The sequence below is a fragment of the Myotis davidii genome, unplaced genomic scaffold, assembly GCF_000327345.1.
Source record: "Myotis davidii unplaced genomic scaffold, ASM32734v1 scaffold842, whole genome shotgun sequence".
Taxonomy (NCBI): Eukaryota; Metazoa; Chordata; class Mammalia; order Chiroptera; family Vespertilionidae; genus Myotis; species Myotis davidii.
In genome coordinates this window covers 676,892-683,963 of record NW_006293540.1, presented here as the reverse complement: position 1 = coordinate 683,963, position 7,072 = coordinate 676,892, and positions in this window count along the sequence as shown.

Genomic DNA, 7,072 nt, shown 5'->3' with positions numbered 1-7,072 from the left:
AACCACGAGTGGGCTCTCGACCTTGTGGATTTGCCTCTCGGGACCTTTCTGCAGCTGGAATCACACGCTAGGGGGCAGCACCTTGGAAGCTCATCATCATCGTTTGCAGTAAGAGGGTGCTCTTTCCACTTCAGAGGTGAGGGACCTGCAGCTCAAGTGGTCAGGTAACTTGCCCAAAGTCACCTGCTCAGAGGTGGTGGATGGATTTGGATGATGTCTGTCTGTCTGGCTGCAGAAACCCCAGGTCACCCCATAGGCCTGGAACCCAGAGTTGCCTGACAGCTTCAGGGCCCTGGGGCAGGGGGCCTTTAAGGGGTGGGAGGAAGGCAGAGAGGGTGGGGCACGAGTGGGTGGGAAGGGTCCTGGGGGAGGCACTGGGTCCAGTCACCAGGTCCTGGGATCCCTGGGAGGAAAGGAGAGAGCGGGCAGGCAGATGGGGGAGGGTGGCCGCAGCCTGGGCGCTCTGCCCTTGCGGCTGATTGGTCCACTCTCATCGCCTGATGTGGCCACCCTGCGTCTCCCTCTGAAACAGCCCTCTCCCCTCCTGCTGCCAGCCCCTGGCCTGGGTGGGGACCCAGCTGTCCTCCCTCTGCCGCCTCGTCCTCCCCACACCTGTCCCGTCTGGCAGGAGCTCCCAGGACGGAATTATCAGCAGCACCAGGGTGGCTGGCATCCAGGGCGGCCGCTGTGCCCCCGCGTCCTCTGGGCCAGCCTTTCGTTGGGGGCACTGCCCTGCCCTCACTGCAGCCCCCGTTGGGTGAACAGGAGAATCGCGGGGCCTCTTGCAATGCTCCGTGCATTTTTAACATGGTTTCGTGTCTTGGTCAAAAGAAATAACATTTTAGAACATGCGCGTTCTGGCTGTTCTCAGCTTTGGAGCCCAAGCCAGTCCATCCAGCAGCCCCGGAACCACGGACTACATGGAGCCCTGATGCAGAGGAGAGCTTCCCCTTAGGGAGATGGGGAAACTGAGGCTCAGAGTGGGAGAGGGACCGCCCTGCGGAGGGCGGGCTGGAGGGTGGCGGTGTGTCCCAGCCCCCAGCACCAGGGTCCCCTGGAAGTGGAATTCTGAAGGTGCGGCTGTGGGCCCAGCCTGCATGTGGGAGGGGGACTCTGGGACCCCTGGTGGCTCAACACAAACGACAGCAGCTGCTTTCTACGCTCGAGCACCCAAACTGGAGTCACGTACTTATCCACGTAGAGCTGACCGTCTGCGTGGGAGTACCAGCCCCTCCGTACTTAGAGCTCTGGGACCTTGGGAGAGTAGTTACCTTTTCGCGCCTCAGTCTGCTCATCTATAAAATGGACATGCCAACAGTAGCCTCTGCCTAATAGGGCGGCAGTGAAGAGTAAACGAGTTAATGAGCCTACAGTGCCCAGCATGGGTTCAGTGCCTGATGAACATGAGCTGTTACGAGGCCTGGTGAGAGCATCGTGGGGGCAGAGGCCAAACCCTACCCTCCACCCCCCACCCCCGCCTAGCCTCAGAGCTCCCAGAGAGGTGCAGGAGACAGTCAAGCAAACAGGCCACGGTGCGGTGAGGGTGCCAGCTGGGAGGCAGAGGCCCGGGTTCTGGCTCCAGTTCTGCTCCCACTTGCTCTTGACCTTGGGCAGGTCACTTGCCTGCTCTGGGCTGCAAGCTCTTACTCTGCAGGGAGGGGGCTGGGGAGCCGGATGTCTCGAAGGCCAGCATGACTCCGGGCTATTTTTGCCGGGGCTGTGGTCGTCACACCACTCGTCTTGGAATCAGAACCCGGCAGGTGCCAGGAGCCGAAGGTCATGCAGCCCGACCCCTCCTGGGCGGAGGCCAGCCTGGCTCCCTCTCCAGCCTCCTCGGGCTGTGAGATCTGAGGTGGGGCTAGGCTGGACCCCACTCTGAGTCCCGGGCCTCACTGCCCCTGTGATGACCCCGGGCTTGTAAACGTTTTATTTTAAGCTGTTTACGAGGCCCGGAAGAGTGATGGGATTGGAGATGGGGAGAGACAGGGAGTGGGGGGATGTGGCTGGGGGGGAGGGCGGGACAGAGACGGCTCCTGGGTGACAGGGAGAGAGAGACAGAGACAGGGTGAGAGAGAACAGAGACACAGACGGGGGTGGGCACAACAGACGGACAGGGATAGAAGCAGAGAGGAGGACAGCGATGGGAGGAGAGACACAGTCAGTACACGGAGGCAGAGAGAAGAGCAGTAGAAAAGGGTTAAAGGGCGAGAGAAGAGACAGAGAAAGAAATACCTGGCAGTGAGGGGAGAGCACGCAGATGGAGGAGACAGAGAGACGGGGGCAGAGGCGAGCCAGGATGGAGCCGCTGGCAAGAGGGCCTGGGACCCGACCAGGGCCCACCTTCTCTGAGTCTCAGTTTCCTCATCTGAAAACCAAACCTGAGCTAAGGGGCCGCGGGGGCCTGGCTGCTGCTGTGCGGATCCTGTGCGGTGAGGCCCGTGGGGAGGGTGGGCTGGGCTCCTCTTCTGCCTCCGTGCATCTTGGACCCAGAGCCGAGTCCCTGTGGCTGTCCATTGTCGCCTCGGCCTCCCCCTCCTCTGGCCCTCGGTGCCCTATGACAAGGACAGAGGTGCCCAGCCCCACACAGGCTCTTCCCACAAGGTCTGGGGACCCCCTCTCGGCACAGGGGGATGCCTTCTCCCCCACCCCCCTTCCTCAGTGAGAAACTGCAGCCCGGGCCCCTTCACTGAGGACAAACAAGGGGCTCAGCTCGCGCTGCTGCCCCACTGGGGGCTGCTCCCACAGTCAGTGTGTGATGGAGGGTGGAGAACCAGCGGAGATGCCGGGCGCTGGTCCAGGAGCCTGCTGCTTGCTAACCCGTTCAGTCCTCCTGAAGGCGTGGGGTAAAGAATAAGAAATCATCATTATCATTTTAAAATATATTTTTATTGATTTCAGAGAGGAAGGGAGAGGGAGAGAGAGATAGCAATATCCATGATGAGAGAGAATCACTGATCGGCTGCCTCCTGCACGCCCCCTACTGGGGGGTCAAGCCCAGAAACCAGGGCACATGCCCTTGACCAGAATGGAACCCGGACCTTTCAGTCCACAGGCCGACGCTCTACCCACTGAGCCAAACTGACTAGGGCAGAAATCGTTATTTTTATTCCACCGAGGAGGAAGCTGAGGCACAGAGCGGTGGGATAACTTGCCCCAAATCCTCCCTGGGAAGAGGCAGGGATGGCTCGAGAGCCCGAGCTGGTGACGCCTAAGGGTGCGTCACACCGTCTACGGTCAACTGGTGTTACATTCACGCACGACTCTGCCCAAGCACTGAGCCAAATGTGTATCGCCTTCTTTCACCCTCGTGGTCCCACCGCTGTCCCTGGCCCACGCCCTCCCCTCCACCCTGTCCCATCCTCCCTGCTGTAAGTGTCCATGTTGGTCTGGGGGTTCACCCCAGGGTGCTCAGAGGATAACTCCAGCCCCAGCCCCAGCCCCAGAGGTGAGTCACAATTGCTCTCTCCCATCGTGGTGGCCTTGCCATGATTGGTACAGACATGGACGCGTGATTGAGTCCCGGACGATGGGCTGGGAGGGAATCTGTCAGAGGGGAGGGGAGGGCTACCGGGAAGTTCTTCTTTGCTTTCCGAAGGGGACATGGGCCTTTTCCTGCCTTGGGCGTGGGTGAGGGAGGGAGGTGAGATGTGAGACATGAGTGACCCAGGCCTGGCCGACCCCGTAGCCTTCGGAACATCACCTACAGCCCAGGATGCTGGCCAGCCAGCCTGTAGACACTCAGCGGGGATTTGCCTTCAACTGGCAGATTAGCGGGTCTCGCCTGGAGAATGTCATCAAATGGATGCCGTGGGCGCCGCCTCAGGGCGCCTGAGGAATGGAGGTCAGGACCCACTCCAGGAGGACGCAGGTCGCTGGACCGGGAGGCGTCAGCCTCCCTGAGAGAGTATCAGGATCACAACCCGTGGCCAGTGACTCCTGCCCAGCCTTCTAGGCCCAGCGTTCCCTGGCCCCCTCCCTGCCTATCCCTGCACCCCATAGCCACTCCTCTCCCCCTCCCCACCTCTGGATCGCAAATTGCTGAAAGCTGGAGTTTTGTCCCCCATCCTTCTGTCTCTCCTTGTCTAGCTGTGCCCGCCACAGAGGCATGTGATACATGGTGCTGATGAGTTGAACGGTCCCGGCCAGCGGTCATGCTGCCCCTTCTTGGTTGTGTCTGGTTGATGGGGAGCTCACTTCTCCCCAGGCAACCAGTTCCATTTTTAGAACTCTAACCGGTCGTGATGGCCCAAAAAGTATGAACATGGGACAGCTACAGGACGTTCCTCTCCCGACCTGGCCGAAGACATCTTCTGAGTAGTCGTCCATTTTTTAATTTTCTTCACATCTTCTTAAAGAGGAAGGCAATTCATTTTAAAATATTTTTTTTTAAAATTACAGTTGACATTCAATAGCATATTAGCTTCAGGAGTACGCATAGTGGTTAGACTTTTGTGTAACATATGAAGCGATCCCCTCGATAAGTCTGGTACCCCACCTGGCACAGAACATAGTCAGCGCTGACGATATTACTGACGCTATTCCCTGTGCTGCACTTTATCCCCCCGTGACTGCTCTGTACCTGCCAGTGTGGACTTCTCAATCCTTCGCCTTTTCCACCCAGCCCTCCCCCCGTGCCTCCTCCCGTATGGCAAACACCAGTCTGTTCTCTGTGTCTATGAGTTTGTTTCCGTTTATTTATTTTGTTCTTTAGATTCCACATATAACGGAAATCACAAGGTATTTGTCTTTCTCTGTCTGACTAGTTTCACTTAGCATAATACCCTCTAGGTCCATCCATGCTGTCGTAAATGGTAGGATTTCATTCTTTTTTTATGGCTGAGTAATATTCCATATATACACATACTAGAGGCCCGGTGCACGAAATTTGTGCAAGGGGCTTGGCCCTCGCAGCCCCGGCTGCCTGGTGGCCCTGCAGACTCGCTGCTTCATGGCCCCGCCCGCTGGTCGTTCTGGGTGGCTGGAGGCTGAGGGGATTGGGGGAGTCAAGGGCATGGCAGTCAATTAGCATATTCCCTCCTTATTGGCTGTGGGTACCGCCATCTTTGAGACAGCATGAGAGTCAATTAGCATATCCCCTCTTTATTAGATAGGATATATATAGTACATCTTCTTTATCCATTCACCTCCTGATGGGCATTTGGGCTGGAAAAGGCCATTTTTAATTGCTGGGAGAGAAGCTAATTTGTGGCATGGGTGAGGAGAGAAGGGGGGAAAAGTTGTGTTGACAAGGAGTTTTAATAAGAGAGGGGCTACAGCATCCTCGAGGCCGAGGAAAGCAGATAAGAGAGGAAAGACCATTCTAAGAAGCAGCGCTGTGGCCCATGAGGATGGAATGCGTCCTCTGTTGCTTTGGTTGTTGGCTCTCCTGTTGAGTATGACAGGCTCTGACACTGAGCCACACGAGTCTCCAGTTCAGGAGGTTGGGCGTTATGTGTCCAGTGTAATTAGCGGTGGATTAATTTGTGCTCAGACACAGGTTTCTCTTTGACCTTGTGACCTTTCCTTGTGTGGATGCAGAATCTCATTGACAAAAACGAGCTTAGCACCAGCCCTGCACTTTCTGAAGGTTAATTATTACCTATCATGTGACTTCCATGAATGAATGTTCTCTCCTTCACCTCCCACCCCTGCCCCCACCCTGTGTGAACACGAGATAGGAGCTGTCACCGACGCACAAGCCCCAGATCAGTGATTATGAACGACATCAGACAAATACTTGGTAACTCCCCTTCCCTGTCCTGAAATGAAGCTCATTGATACTATAACCTACCCACCTCCATAATTCTAAAAATTCATTATCAGCCCTAGCTGGCTTGGCTCAGTGGCTAGAACATCAGCCTGTGGATTGAAGAGTCCCAGGTTCAATTCCGGTCAAGGGCACATGCCCCGATTGCAGGCTCACTCCCTAGTAGGGGGTGTGCAGGAGGCAGCTCATCACTGATTCTCATCATTGATGTTTCTATCTCTCGCTTCCTCTCCCTTCCTCTCTGAAATCAATAAAAATACATATTTTTTAAGACTAGAATTTAAAAAAATTCAATATCATGTCCTAACTATTATATGTATAAAGACAAACAAAATATTTTTATAATAATTTTTTTTTAATATTTAAGTGCTCAGGCAAGACAGTAGTAGAGGAGATAGGAAGTGGTGAGAGGCTTGTACATGTTCATAGAATCGCCACGAATGCAATGCCTACAGGCATGTGTGTTGGATCCGTGGCTGCACAGTCAGGACAGGTTGGGTTTTGCTGCAATAACAAACACCCCAAGTGCCTCACTGCTCCTCAGTGTTTTCCTCACCCACATCATGTTCAGTGTGGTGGGCAGGGGCTCTGCTCTTCCTATGGAGGTGCCATCGAGACATGCACAGTCACAATCCTGGGATGGGAGGTGTGGGAGAATGCTCACCAGCTCTTAAGACTTCTTCTGGGAGCGACACACACACACTCACATTCACTGGCTCAAATATGCATTGCAGCTGCACCTAACTTCCACGGGTCTGAAGGAATGACCTACTACCATGTGCCCGAAAGGAGCAGACACCCACGGTGACTGGCACAGCCACCGAAATCCCATGGTGGCACTGCCTTGGTGTTGGGGTAGGGGAGGTTGCTGCCATTTTCTGAAATGGTGAACAAGCCTTGGTAAAGTCCTTAATAAATTATTTTCTCCCATAATTCATGGTATTTTTAAATAGTTCAAAGATAATGTGTCCTATATAATAAAAGGCTAATATGCAAATTGTCCCCTTGGGAGTTCGACCGACTGGGAGTTCAACTGCTCGCTATGACGTGCGGTGACCACCAGGGAGTGGCGCAGAACATGGCAGGCGTTGGTGATGTAGTGCTGGCAGTGGGCAGCAGTGGAGGCACTGCCAGCCCTGACAGGAGCAGGACTGCAGTGGGATGGTGGAGCAGGTGAGCAGGCAGTGCCAGGCCAAGGCAAGTGCAAGCAGGGCCCAACTGCCCCACAGGTGGCGACCAGTGGCAGCGGCAGGGGGCGGGACCACCAGCTCCTAGGTGCTGAGGGAGCCAGGCAGGGGAGGGGGC